Source organism: Lacerta agilis, chromosome 4 (assembly GCF_009819535.1).
Source record: "Lacerta agilis isolate rLacAgi1 chromosome 4, rLacAgi1.pri, whole genome shotgun sequence".
Taxonomy (NCBI): domain Eukaryota; kingdom Metazoa; phylum Chordata; class Lepidosauria; order Squamata; family Lacertidae; genus Lacerta; species Lacerta agilis.
Genome location: NC_046315.1, coordinates 80626768 through 80642090, shown reverse-complemented (window position 1 = coordinate 80642090; position 15323 = coordinate 80626768). Strand labels below are relative to the sequence as shown.

General features: G+C 42.0%; 1 long non-coding RNA gene across 1 annotated transcript; it reads right to left on the bottom strand.

Annotated features, from left to right (window-relative positions):
- Positions 1 to 93: 93 nt before the first annotated feature.
- Positions 94 to 1958, bottom strand: LOC117045100. Its single transcript, XR_004426395.1, has 2 exons — positions 1727 to 1958; positions 94 to 388 (listed from the first exon to the last, which is right to left on the bottom strand). It is a non-coding gene; the product is annotated as an uncharacterized LOC117045100 (long non-coding RNA).
- Positions 1959 to 15323: the final 13365 nt, after the last annotated feature.

Sequence of the window (15323 nt, the reverse complement as noted above, 5' to 3'; positions counted from 1 at the left end):
GAGAGAAATCCACCAATTCGTACAGAGTGATTGTACCTTATTAAGGTTTTCTTTTTCCGGCAGTGGCGAGATAACATGATGACCTTTCTTCTCTTTTTCCTTCACGAGAAAGTCCCCAGGCTCTGACACTGGCTTGGCAGCACAGACTTTCTCTCGCATTTGCGTTTCTGTTTTCAGCACACAGTATTTTTTCTTGCTCGGCACAAACATCTGGGCTGTATGTGGATTTGTTGCCTTTTCCTGGGTCACAACATTTTTTGGGCTATCAAAGTTGGTTTGTGTACCCTTATCTTCACTGGTAAAGTCTGGTTCACTGGCATATGCCGTGCTCATCCCAACATGTGGGCCATAGGTCTTTTTAATCTTTTCTTTTACAACCATGGTTGATCTAGAAGAAAACACACACACACACACACAAACTTTTGTCACAGTGTAACTTTATACATATCTTAAATTCTCCCAGGCAAGTGTGTATGAGATTGCAGCCTTATTCTTTTTTTATTAAAGGTTTTCAACCGAATATACCATAAAATCCAAACTAATAAAAAGAATAATAAAAGACAATATATCAAACAGAAAAAAACCAAAGAGAAAAAGAAAGATACACTGATAATAATCCTCATATGATCCTCATAAAATACAAAATTATAATTATATCTGTGTAGCCTTCGGTCACCATTTTACCTTAATCTTCACACATAATCCTCCCACCTCCCACCTCCCACCTGGGAGAACTTCCCCTTCCTCGTCTCCCACCCTGAGAAAAACTACTCTGACCTGCCTCTCATAGAGGCCCCTTCCTCTTCTCTCTGTCAGCTCCCTGTACGTATCTTGATTTATCACAAATATAATTCTTTGGCTGTTAAGACATACATCTAATTAATATTACCAGAGAGCAACCAAAAATTAAAGCTCACACAAGAAACCCATACCAAAAGAAAAAGCAAAACTTGGGTTTATGGAGTTGTTGCTGTTTTCACTATCAGAGACACAAGTTTGCTACAGTGTCTGGAGTTGCATGCACGCCATAGAGCTGAAGAACCACCCCCCTCTCCAAGAATACTGGGAACTGTAGTTTGCTAAAGGTGTTGGGAATTGTAGCGCTCTCTCTGTGTAGGGTAAATTACAGTTCCCACAATTTGTGGGGAGGGGGACATGCTTTAAATGTATGTTGTGTATGCAGCCCTCTCAATATGCACTGTAGGAGTGATGATTAAATAGTTAAAATATAGCCTAAAGCAGATTTCATTTCTTCCTGGGTTTTATTTCATAGTGCTTTTGAAATCCCAAATTGAGACAAGGTGAAGTTTATTCTAACTGCACCCAGGTATGTTTTAAAGAATCATTTCCCACCAGGACATAATTGAAGGGTCACTTCCAATTGACATGAATTTTCAGTTACCTACAGAATCTATTGGGATTTATCCTGCGTACAAAGAAACAAATCCCAACACACACAAAATTACAAGCACTCTTATTACTTGGCCATCAAACTAAACACAATGAAAACCCATGCTGACATTCAGAACGGCAAAAGCCAAGAAAGACTTCTGGAATGTTTTGACAGCCAAAATCTCTGGAAGGACTGAAGACCATTCAGAACAAATTTTTTTTTAAATGCTGGCTACAGAAGACAAATATCAGTGGCTTGTCTGGCACCACCAAGTCTCTGGTGAGTTAATGGAGGCACAGAGAAGCAACAGACCACATGGATCCATCTACTTACAACCTGCATGGTTGGAACCAGTCATATATTTCCCGTTCTGCTGCAGCAGTTTCTGCCTCACTGGAATGTAGAAATGAAAGGATCAGTGCTCATCAGGGCCTGGGTCACAATGGATCTTATCGCGTCAGAGCTTTTGTGGCTACCACGGTAACAACATCACCAAGGGTGCCCAGTGTTCCAGTGGTTGTCAAGGGTATCACCAGGGCTACCAACTCAGGCAGTTTTGTTTTGTTTTCCTTTTTCAGATGCAGGAACTCAAGAGTCAAAGTCTTATTATTATTATTATTATTATTATTATTATTATTGCTTTTATATCCCACCTTTTCTCCAAGGAGCTCAAAGTGGCGTATACAGTTCTCTCCCTCATTTAGTCCCACAATAACCCTGTGAGGTAGTTTAGACTGAGAGACTAACCTAAGGACACCCAGCGAGCTTCATGGCCAACTGGGAATTTGAATCCTGGTGTCCTAGGTCCTAATCCAACACTCTAACTCAGGGGTCCCCAAACTAAGGTCCGTGGGCTGGATAAGGCCCGAGGGACTTGTTTATCTGGCCTGTGGCACCGTCCGCTCTTGCCAGCGCTGCGCTGCGCGGCTGCCCACTTCTGGATCGGAGGAGCACTGGAAATAGCTTGCGCGCATGCGCATTATTTCCGGTGCACATCCGGGTCAGAGGAGGCCTGTGCACATGTGCACAAGCTATTTCTGGTGCTCCTCCGACCTGGAAGTGTGCCGGAAATAGCGTATGTGCACGCGTATGGGTGCATGCTCCCCTGCCCTCCGGCCCACCATGCGATTGGTGCTGGAGACACTGGCCCGAGGCGCGGTAAGTTTGCTGACCCCTGCACTAAGTATTATGCCACACTAGTAGGGCTAGAATTTTTGTTCTGAATTCCTTTTTTCATTGCAGAGAAGAAACTAGAATGGTTTTGGCAAGCGCTCACCCAGTGATGGGTGGGGCCAAAAACACACATGTGTGCACATAGAGAGACACATCACAGAAACAGTGACCTTTGGTGTGGCCCTGGCCATCACAATGCTCTTCTTTTTTCTACACTTGATCAGATTGCCACCACGTCCCGAAAAGCATCCCATCTCTGCACAGAGGCCACAGAGGAAAGATATGCACCTCCTCCTTTTGATCTGCAGGTGGTTTCCAGGGCTGCTAAATGGAAAGGAGCCAGTCGACACCTGAACTTTGTGGTACCCCTTCTTTGAATGTATCTGATTATCAATGCATGAGACAGTGCTGCTAACCACAGTCTTGAATTCCTGTCAACTTACATCAGCAAAACAAAATAAACGAAATTGCACATTCCTGCCAACACCGATCAAGACCTTCTGAGCAGCACTTCCCTGTCAGCCTTCATAAATACTGGAAAGGACATTCCTACTTGATTTCCTAACAAGAGACGAGGCAGCAACAAATTATTAATATGTCAATTGTGATATAAGCCCCGGGTATGATTCCTCCCTCTCTTACAAAGATCTGTATTAAGTACAAAACATTTTATTGTTTCATTATCTACTTATACTTGGTACTGCAGTATTGGGAATGAGAAGAAACACAATTAAAACAGGTTTATTCTGATGATTCTGATGATTATTAGTTTTATGTGGTCCTTCACTAGAATTGGTTCTAGTTAGTTTGCACAACTGTTGTTTGCATTCATTTTTTATTTGTTTAAATTCCTGGTTCTCATTGTGCATGCTTTTGTGCTACTGCTTTACTGGTGTGGATCACTGACAGGTCACAAGCTGTTGTCACCTCCTATTCCAATATTCACTTATATAAACATATATTAGTATAGCTGTTTATTCTAAACATCTTTCAGTCCTCTCATACCCCTTATCTCGGCCACTTCATACTCAATAATTGATGTGCATATCTACAAATGTAAAGTATAAATGTGATAAAAACGTATTTCATACAGGAACACCATCAGGGAGTGGTGATTCATTGAACTTTCGTGCTATGTGTGGGTTCAGGGGCAAACCTCAGTTGACTCTGTATAAAATGGGCACAATGGCCCTGCCTCACAATCTGATTAAAGATCACTTGTAGGGAATGAACTTTTCATTTGCCTGTACTTAGACAACAGCATTCAAGATCAGCCTTAGCATTTGTGGAGGTCAAGCCAAAGGAGAGGGAGTCTTTCTAGAAAACATTTTGATCTGCCACATCCTCTATTACCTGTGCTGGGATGATGGTGGAACCATCTGAAGTTCCATGTTGCTAGGCAAGAGACATAGACCAAAATGGGGGACGGACAGACGGACGGACTGGGCTGTTGGAATCCATAAGCATGACCAACTCCGATAGACAGCCATTGAGATGTTTGGAACGTCTGTATCTTGGCAAAATTGCTTCAAATAATTACTTGAGCTGGAGCAGGAGTACAGAGAACACACATGACATGACTGTCCTTAGTTGATCTCTAGTTAATCACAACTGGATCCCTTGAAGAAGACCTTTGGAGAACACAGTCTTGTATGTTGCATCCTTTGTGAGGATATCTACCTATGACAGTATGGCGTTGATGGATGGGCCAGACAGATGATCCAACTGGAACTTAGAACAACATAGCTTGTAGTTTTCAGGGTGTGAGGCAAAATCCCCACTCCCTGAAATCCGCCCCCCCGGACTATTCATTAGATTTACACTGTTTCTTTATACAATATTGTAACCTCAATATTTCTGTCACCTGCCATAACTCTGGATACCTCTGCAATAATTAGCTGTCTTACAAGGCAAGTAACAAGACGAATACAGGATCATCAAGCACTTTATGTTTTCTCTAGAGAAATCCCTGCTGCCACCTATCAGCGTTAGAAGTTGCATGTCAGCTACACATCTATAGTTGATTTTTGAGGATGATCCTTTAAGGCAGCTGGAGAAAAAAGTTTAGAACACTCTTTTTGCCATTCATTGATCTTTTATTTCTTCTTGTGTTTCTGGTTGTTCTGTCTTTCTTCTTTACTTATTCTAGGGGGATTGTTCTGAATACAAATGAGCTCGTATTTGGTGCACTCGAGAGGCAATTAATACTAACAGCAAACACCCAATTTACACTGCATCTGATGTGTCCCAGTCTTGAGATTCCAAAAGGAGATCTGTTTATCATGCTGTGGGACCCCACAAACAACATGTCAGTTTACGGCATAGTTTTAGCTTTGCTTTGTTCATTTCTGAAACATTTGTGGAACACAACTCTGCATATTTACTCCCAGCAAATCAGCATGTGACAATGGCAGAACTGCTGGATCAGGCCAGTGGCCCATCTAGCCCCACATCCTGTTCTTACAGTGGCCAACCAGATGCCCATGGGAAGCCTTCAAGCAGGACCTGCGCACAGGAGCATGCTCCCCCTACCCAGTGGTTTTCAGCAACTGGCACACAGAGGAATACCATTTCCATCGGTGAAGGCAGAACAGTAGCATCCCGGTTTCTGATTTGATCCTGGAGTGTCTTGCTTTTCCTTAGGACATCCCTATTTCCATTGGACAAATGTTGGAGGGTATGGAGTTATGCGACCCCCCAAGCCAAGGGGATAACCACCTTTAGAAGACATCTGAAGGCAGCCTTGTACACAGAAGCTTTTTAATGCTTAATGTTTTATTATGTTTTTTATATATGTTGGAAGCCGCCCAGAGTAGCTGGGGCAACTCAGTCAGATGGCTGGGGTATTATTATTATTATTATTATTATTATTATTATTATATAGGGCGCCCCTATTTTCATTGGAGAAATGTTGACAGGCATGAGGTCCTCTCTTAATTATGCTAGTATTCAGGTAGGTTTATGCTGAAGGAGATGATCCCTCAGATTTCCAAGTGTCCATGAATGTTAATTCATAACAACAGAGCTTGAGTTTGTGTGAGAGAGGGAGGATAATGTGAGTAATGTTCTTACAATAATAAAAAAGACACCAACAGTGGCTTGGCGGAAATGGCAGAAGGATCAGGTACAAAAAATACGCAAAACATTATAAGGGAGGTTCCCCACCACTACCACTAGAGTAGCAGTTTCACATTAAAAAACCCCAAACAACATTTGGCATACTAATGCCAGTCTTATGGAATAGACTGTCTCTTCCTGCACCTCCTCTTTTCCTTAATTTAATCACTCTGAAGTGCAAATCCAGGCAAACGTTAATATTATCTGGCATATTATAAACTTGCATGTGCCTGGTTCCACACCACTGAAAAGTAAAATGAGAGAAAACCGCCCTTGGAAGCGAGTGAAGGGTCCAAGCTGGCCGTGACAAGCTGTTACTCCAAAGGAATTCGTTTTCCTTCTTTTGGTGGGGTTTTTCCTCTTCTTCTCTGAACTAATGTAAAAAACCCCACATAAGCCTCTTTTGGCAGGCGCCATAATTGTGTGCCTGATCTTTGCTGCAGCAATCCGTCCTACAATTTAAATCCAACATGGAGCAGTTTCTGCTCATGTACAAGGAAACAAATGCATCTTCTGGCAGCCATTAACAGGAACCTCTTCAACCAGGCAGTGCAGGGCAGTATTTATTCCTGGACGCAGAAGGGCTTAAGCTGCATCTCTCTTTACAGTCACCTATTAACTGGGCCATATACTATATCAATAAACCACAATTACACTTAGGAAATTTGAAAAGTGAAGCTCAATAAAACCACACAGGCATATTAGAACTGTGTGGAACACTGACATCCATCTGGTATTTTTCAGCGATTTCTAGTCAATTACTACATTTCATCATCTGTAATCTTCTTTTATCTTTGATTCCTGCTGCTACGGTAATTCTCACTCTGCTACATCTATGGCTTTACTGTGAATTTTTATCACCTATGAGTAAGTGGTTTCACATTTTTGTTTGCTAGCATCTTTTTTTTAAAAAAAACTTGTAGAGGCTAAAAAATAAAAAAGCTTAATTGCAGAGGGAAACGAAACGTATTCAAAGATGTTACGGTAAATACATAAATCACATTGATAGCATTAAGAGAAGCAATATAACATTGAAACAGCAATAAAATTAAACATCCAGTAAATTAGTATTAGCTAGGGAGGCAACCCCACCCTTTCTTTTTAAATAAAAAGTCCTGTTCCCTTTTATAAGCATGTATGGAGCCAATTTAGATTTAGAAGGTGCTTGATAAAACTTATATAATTTTTCTGGGACAAAAAGAAACATTTTGGTGGCCATCTTATAAACACTTAACTGAGAGTAAGTTTCATTGAACTTGGTAGGGCTTACTCCTGAGTATAGGATCAGGTTGTAAGAAATGTAGGCCAGGATCCAAAAAGCTATGCAACTAGTTCCACATTCCTAAGGGACTTTGGGTATGTGTTTCTCCAACAACACATACCCATTTTACTGATTTTTTAATTGTTAATCACAGGAGGTTTCATAGGAAGCAATTGACAAATGAAATGAAGTGTATGCTGTAGGTGAAAGGTCAGAGGGAATATCTGAAATTTTGAAAAAGTGCCATGGCTGGGGAAACCCTGCCAGATGGGCAGGGTATCATCATCATCATCATCATCAACAACAACATGGTTGCCAATGGAGTGTGGCATGTCAGAAAAATGGCTGCCACATCTAACAGAGAAGAAAGAAATAGGACCACAAAATAGTGCAGTTGTGCCTCTCTACTGATGGGGGAAAATGCAACTACATCAGCCACTGCCATGCTCATTCACAGAGAGAAGCTGTTCAAAAGAGAAGGAGGGGTGCCATGCTCATTTTGGTGAGGCTGAGCCAGTGCAAACAGGAACTGAGCAGGAAGAGCAAGCAGTCTCTTGTAGGCTATATTGTGCATTTTTGAGGATATATTTACTGAGAATTTTGTGGGCACCGTAGGAGGTACTGGTGGTCACAGTGGCACATGTGATCACTGCACTGGAACAAACATGCGCATCACCTCACCCAAACTGTACTCCAGATGTTGTTTTGCATTTATTTAATAGTATGCAATAAAATGGTGAAAAAGGGGGGAAATAATGTGGCTAGAACTTCTTCCACTGAAGTGAATGAGCAAGCTCTGCAGAAACTCTGCAGGGGTGAATACATAAAAATTGTAGTGTAGACAAACACTTGCATCTTGTTCCAACTGTTCTCCTGCATAACACTGACCAAATTCTCTTGTAATGCCATGTTTTGTAACATTGCATTGGCATGAATGATGACATATGCCACTGTAAGCACCCACATGCTGGTAAGTAAAGCAATACTTTGACTGGACTTAACCATCCAGGGGTCCTTTACTTTTTACCTTACCTTGGCCTGGATGCATCATTTCTGTTGAAGCAGCTCACTCCAACTCATGCGCCCTTTCCCCCCTTTTCCTGTCATAATGCAGCACTATTATTAATAATTCCATCTGGAGCTATCATCTGCAAGGAAAGAAAGCACAGCAAATAACTTTAATGCTTCCTTTGAATCATTCCAGGATAATAAAACAAGAAAGAGAGGCAGCACAGGGATTTCTTAATGGGGGAATTATTTTAAAGCAGCAAAATGTCTGTCATTATGATGGGCAGGGTGTGCATGGAGGGAAGGTCTGTAGATGGAACCCCTGAGTACATGCAGTGCGACTCCCTGCATTTCTTTGTATGTTCCAACAGAGATTATAGAAACACCGTTTAGAGAATACAAGCATTATCTCCTTTCTGTTTGCATTGTCACAGTTACAACAAATTGTTTCTTAAGGCTGAGCCTGCACATGTTGACTAGAATGCCCAAGACCACCCTCTATTATGCGTAATATTCTCAGTTTGGGTTTTCATCACAGCAAGTAGACTACAGGGATGCTGCTTGCTTAGCATGTTTTCGCCTCATTTGTGTACAGAAATAAGGCATCAGTTCCAATGTCTGTCAAGAGAATGTGGAACAGGAACATCGGAAGCTGTCAAACCTATGGTCCCACAATACTGTCTACATTTGCAAGGCCTGAGAGTGTTGTGCAGGTCTCAGCTAGCTGGAGAAAAGTAATTTTGTTTTTCAAATTGTTAAACAATTGGATCAGAAACGCTCAACAATCTGTACCAATCTGGTGGGGCTGATAGGAAGGAGGTCACAAAGACAAGTTGTTATGGTTTTCTCCCCATTCTCCCCACTCTCAAAGATACTGTGGACACTTAATCATCACACCTAACTAAACTGAAAAATGTATTACTTTGGTTCAGAAGGGATCCCTGCGGTCACAGTTGCTTCTCTGCTGGAAGAAATGTTGTGTGGCCTCCACCACCTATTCTGCTTCTCTCCCTATCCTCCTCTTTTGCAAATAAACAGCGGACACTTAAACATTTTTATAGGTTTGCCATATTTCAAAAAGTGAAGGTACGGACACAAAATCACAAAAACAAATAAAATTGCGGTTTTGGAGCTATTTTTAAGGATACTTGCAAAAATCTACACTTTCCTGGAAATTAAAGTGATTTCCAACAGGACACTGCCAAATCCCAGCTATGTCTGGGAAATTCTGGATGTATGGCAGCCCTATTTAGGCTATTTCTCTAGGAAAAGAGGTACTGGAATTCACCATGAACTCACCTTGTTCTCTTATAATTGCATTGGCGGCCACCTGAGAGGTGCCAGAATTGAGTTCTGGCTGAAAAAGAAGCAGCCCTGGGTGTATTGACCCCATGTGTAATACCTGTGTTGTTGTCCCACATCTGGCACTAGCACAATTAATTTTAAGGCAACAATGTTAAGGATCTGCTGCCCAGTTTGAAATGAATCACTTTTTTTCTCTCTAAAAATTTCTCAATCCAACGACGCCTATCATTGGGACTGTTGAGAAAACAAAAATATTTCATTCCTATTGTAATGCGATCCAAGTTAGGAGAACTTGCTGGAAAATTCCACCCCTGCTCCCTCATTCATTTCAGCAGTGCCATTTATCATATCTGAAGTTTTAAAAGGAACATCTGTGGCATAAAATTAGCTTTCAGGCATAGTTCTTCTCGATTAAGCACTGGGTTTTCTGGGCATTCCTGGTGTTTAGGAGTTCAGATGTTCACACTGTGCTATGTTCCCAACTCTAATCTTTACCCTAGCCCAATGTTCTTTTTGCTGTGCTCTTTTTTGTTTATGATGTACAACATGTATTTAAAATAAAGGCTTGTCAACTGCTGAAATAGTCTAAAGGATACCCCCTGCATTCCAACTGATCTCCAGATTACTAGCAAAATTGCTGCCTTTGTATACTTACGGGCTGATGTGATAACTGAAAATAACTTCCATTAGCACTACAGAAGCTCCAGCTGATACCAAATGAATTTCATTTGATACCAGCAGAGAAAAATATTGGCTACTGAGATATTTTCCCTTTATGGTCATTTACAGTTAGCTGGGATCCATGTACCATTCAGGAAGTCTCCAGATGTTTTCTATTCCTTAAGATCCTGTTACCAAAAGCTTCCCCACTCTCAGGTTGACTGGCAGTAATCTCAAAGAGAACATTTTTTTATCTTATGTTCTGGAGGCTCCTTAGAGGTGGACCATGAGAAGTGCTTGAGGATTGTTTGGAAACCTAGCTAAATCTTCGTCTTTTTGAAGTCTTTTTCTCTGTTTTGGATACTGGTCCGTGGTCATTTTCTTGACTATTCTTGAAAGAGGTAATGGTGGCAACAGTACCATTTTCCTCACACTATATAAAAGTCAAACAGGGTATCTCATTGTGCACTAAAGCAGTGTTACCATGGCCGGCCTTAGTCCTGTCAGGCAGAATAGAATGGCACTCTGGCTTTGTCAAAATAAAACCCCAGAGCAAATGATTTCCATTCTGCTTCTCAGCATGGAAGTACCATCATGGCTATTCCCATCATCCTGCACAATTCTGCCTGATTACCGGGAGTTTAAAGAACACAAAGAGAGCCCTGGTGGACCATTCCATCTAAGTCCCACATCGTGTTCTCACAGTGATCAACAAGATTCCTGTGGGAAACCTGCAAGCAGGATTTGACGCATAGCTGTCAACCTTTCCCCTTTTTTCAGGAAATTCCCTTATTATACCATTGGGAAACAGCAGGGAGGGTTGACAGCTATGTATATAGCAGTGGGGAACAGGAGGGATGGTTGACAGCTACGGATTTGAGCACAGGAGCCCTCTCCCCATCCAGTGGTTTCCAGCAACTGGAAGTGTTGCTGTCTCCAATTGTGGAGGCAGACCATAGCCATCATGGTTAGCAGGCTCTGAAAGCTTTATCCTCCATGAATTTGCCCACTGAGCTAGTGGTTATCACTAGCGGCAAGCAGTTTCCTTTATCATTATCATTTGTATATTTGCAGCGGCTTACGGCTTTGAGCAACAAATATCTGTTGTATTTCAGAGGCAACAGAGGCATTCTGTTGAATTCCAGAGGCAACTTAGATGCTGAGAGCCAGTTTGGTGTAGTGGTTAGGAGCGGCAGACTCGTAATCTGGGGAACCGGGTTCGTGTCTGCACTCCTCCACATGCAGCTGCTGGGTGACCTTGGGCTAGTCACACTTCTCTGAAGTCTCTCAGCCCCACTCACCTCACAGAGTGTTTGTTGTGGGGGAGGAAGGGAAAGGAGAATGTTAGCCGCTTTGAGACTCCTTCGGGTAGTAAAAAGCGGGATATCAAATCCAAACTCTTCTTCTTCTTCTTCTTCTGTATAAAGAAATAATTTATGACTATATTGCCAATCAACTCCACTCTAGTTTGATGAGACAGAAAAGAGCTCCTATCCATTCACTTTCTTCATACCATTAATAATTGTGCAAAACCTCTGTCATGTCCCACGACAGTCACTTCGCCCCCCTGGGGAAAAACAATAACCAACGAACCCAAACACTTTGTGTGCATAGCATGTATTCTACTGCTGAGCTATGGCGGCTCTCAAACACTTTCCCTGTAAGGAAGATATAAACCCATTTTGTTTGCCCTACAACACTAATAATAGTATTTTGCAACTCGCCTGAATCACGACATGAAAGATTGTTTTCCCTGTTACATGTTTTGAAGTGATGGATCTAAATCAAAAATTTGATCCTTTCTCAATATTTATTGATCTCTTGGGCGTCAAATGTAGTAGCTGAGCAATTAACCCTCAAATTCATTTAATGGGGATGTGTCACAAGGATGTGGTATGTTGCAACGACCCTGACCGAAATTCTTCTTTTACATGGGTTAAGCTGTGATCTCCCATGGCTTTGTTCTATAGATGTCCAAACTGCTTTGTTATCCCCTTAGTAATTTCTGGCAATACGAGCCCTTGTTAAGTTCAAAAAGCTATTTTATTATATTTTTAAATTGTCAGATTTTGAGAAAGCTAAATGCATCGGGATAAGCCCTTGTCCTCCTTAGTACAATTTTTGTAATTGTGGTGATCACGCAGGGTCCCGGACCTTTCACAGTCTATTGATCCCTGTGCCACCACAGCGCTTCGTTGCCACCAACCAGGATCCCCCCCTGGTGAATCACTGTCATAGTCAGGGTTTTGAGTTGAACAAAGAAACAAGTGTTTATTCTAAATAACAACAAGAGTAAGGTATTAGTTACACTGGTAGATGTTCATTCTTATCTCAGCCCTGTCTTGATCCTACGCTCACCACTCTACCTCACCACCAACCCTCACAAACACCAACCACTGACCCTCACCTGAATCTATGACCCTCACATATTCGAGTGAATCAGACATCAGAATTTTGGGCAGGCCGCAGGTGAATCAGACCAGCATCCTACACTTTGTCCTTTCCGAGGGTTTGATGGAAATGTAAAGGGTTGATTTGGAGCCGAAAGGGCTGGGGTTAATTTTAGCTGCCTTAATATTGCTCTCCATTGCTACAGTCCCCTTCTCCACTTGCCTTTAAAAAAATAATATGTGGCCTGGGCAGACCACAGGCCACGTCGTCCTCTTATATACCTGCTGGGATTGACAAGGAATCTGACCCTCACCTGAATCTCATCAGCTGTCTCTGATTATTTATCATTTAACTCTTGTGGGAAATAATTAGCATCACACATCATGTGCAAGGAAGTTGCCGAACCAATTAACCAACTAGAAGGATTACTGTTAATAGCACCAGTTTTTCTATAACTTGATATTGCTGGATAGTTTTGCGACAGGAATGCAGACAATCGCATAGGGGCTGAACTCTCAGCCCCTGTACGCGTGATCGGGTCGTGACGCCCGCAACACCACCTCCTGCGCATGCGCGGAAGTGGCTTTACAGAAATTCCTTTTTTGTGTGTCAGTGCAGGTAACATATGGTGCTGCTTCATCAGCCTTACCAAATTATGCGTGGTGCGAAAGTCTAAACAAATTGTAGCGTACAGATTTTCCAGACCAGTCACTCACAGGAAAAGGCACATTGTTGAGCGAGATTCATGCCATGGCAGAGCACATTCAACATCTGCTATTTCTCCTACAACTGAGTATGTTCATAAAACAGCCAGGCTGTTTGCGTTTGGCATTTATGAGATACGGCACAAGGAATCCAAGCCTTGAGCTTAGTTTTTAACAGGAGATTATATATATATATATGAGAGAATATGACAGAACCCCACCACCCCAATGCAGTAAACAAACAAAGCAGAATTCCAGAAGCTGGGTGATAGCTGTAATAACATTAGCAGCAACCTGTATACATTGAAAAATCATTACTATACACCCACATACTGGTGCTGATTTGAGTCTTCCTATGCTTGAGCATATGTATCCAGAACTGCACCACCCAGAGAGAGGGGGGGCATTGGCAGACTTGTGGTAACCCTTGTGGTTCTGCACATGTACAAAAAATTGGAGGACAAAAAGCTAAGTGGGAAAACACCTCAAAGGAGACTCATAGGTGTGAGGGTGGAAAATAGACCTGATTCACTTGTGGGTAATTGACAAAAGAATCGGATGGACACCTAGATTCAAAATGTGGGTCTCCACCAGGAGACAGCCTGCCCAGCAGAATTAAAAACACTCTCAGAGTTTACCAGTAGCATAGTGTGGAATATAGGCTGTAAATCCCATTTTGCATATCTGTTAAGTCTGCCTTACTGCTCTTGCCCTCTCTCTCTACACCTCTAGCAATGAACACTGTTAAGTAAGTTTAAAAGCTTCACTTACTAAATCCAAAGGCCTGATTCATGCTTTGTCCCATGCCAGCAGCAGGGAGAACATAGGTGGAATACTCCTGGGTGCAAAACACAGAATATGGTTTCAAACATGCATTCTGAACATGGAGCAAGTTCAAACATACATTCTGGTCGGTTGCATGGTGCGAAGAGAGGTGAGGAATAGGAAAAAGAAGCAGCTTCACTTTGTCCCTCATGGAGGTAAGGGGGCATGATCTAGCAGAGTCTAGGAACAGACCTCTCTGGTCTTAACTCCTTCAATAATAGCACAATTTCATAAAATATTTAGGGAGTAAAGCCCTGTTCAGGTTTTAAATTTTATCATGTGAAGCCAGTAATGCTAGGAAGAATGGGGTGTCTGTGTGCCGGCAAACCCTGACCCGCTCTGGCATATCACCATCTTCACAGTGGCTCGATGTGATTCAGAACTCCTGACAAGGGGATCACGAATGGGAGAATGTTATTGCACTCTGGCTTGTGGGCTTGCCATAGATATCTGATGGGACACTGTGAGTACAGGATGCTTGACTAGAAGGAGCTTTGGTCTGATCCAGCTTCTGAGGTGAGCATTATTTTTATTTTTTTGTAGGGACTGTCATTCGTCCCCCAGTACACCATGGAATGTGTCAATGTCCAAAGCATTCTGGGAAAATAAAATGGCAGCCCCCTCAAATCAGCACTCCTGCTGCCTGTGCCACAAGATGCAGGGAAAACAACAACAGGAGGAGGAGGGAAAATGGGAAATGAATGTAACATAACCAACATGAATTTAACAAATGAAGAAAGAAGCAAATGTGATTTTAGCAAATGAAGAGCAAAACACACAAGGTCTTAAATAGCAAAAATGAACACAATTATGAAATGACATTTTTTCTTGCACATCCCTACTCCCAATCCGAGTTACATAAGATGCTGTTCTAGTCACTCAGCAGTGAAGAAAGGAGACAGTGTGTGCTTTGTTCAGAAACACTGTCCTTGTTGTTATGCCACATATTCCAGGTATCAGCCCTAGTTCAAATGACATACCGGTAGGTAGCAGACTGAGGTGGTAGAATCACTGGCTATGTAACTTTCATCGGCAGGTGCATTTGAATGAAAGAGCAAAAATAAAATCTCCACCATGTTAAAAATAGCATGTATGTCGTAAACCAGGAAAGAAGAGTACACTAAACTCTCGTGCCACTGTCAAAACTGTCTCATACCACATAATGTGTGTGATGTCACTATTCCTTGAGTTACTCTCAGGTGTACCTAAAAACAAAAGACGGGGTCCAGCAAAAAGCGATTCACTTTTAAATGTCCTTGATCTCAGTTGGAGAAACTTAAGCACACACCTCTCACTGGAATCACCCGAGTTTCAAAATGCTTAACTTTTTCTGGATAATACTTTAAAAGTTTTCATTCATATATAACCCACATGAATTATAGGAAGATGATCTCATGAGTCATGTCTACCCAGAATAAATTCTCAGAGGGGGGAAAATCTCAAGCATCAAGAGTCTACTTGAGTGATTGACTGAAGGTTATGTCCT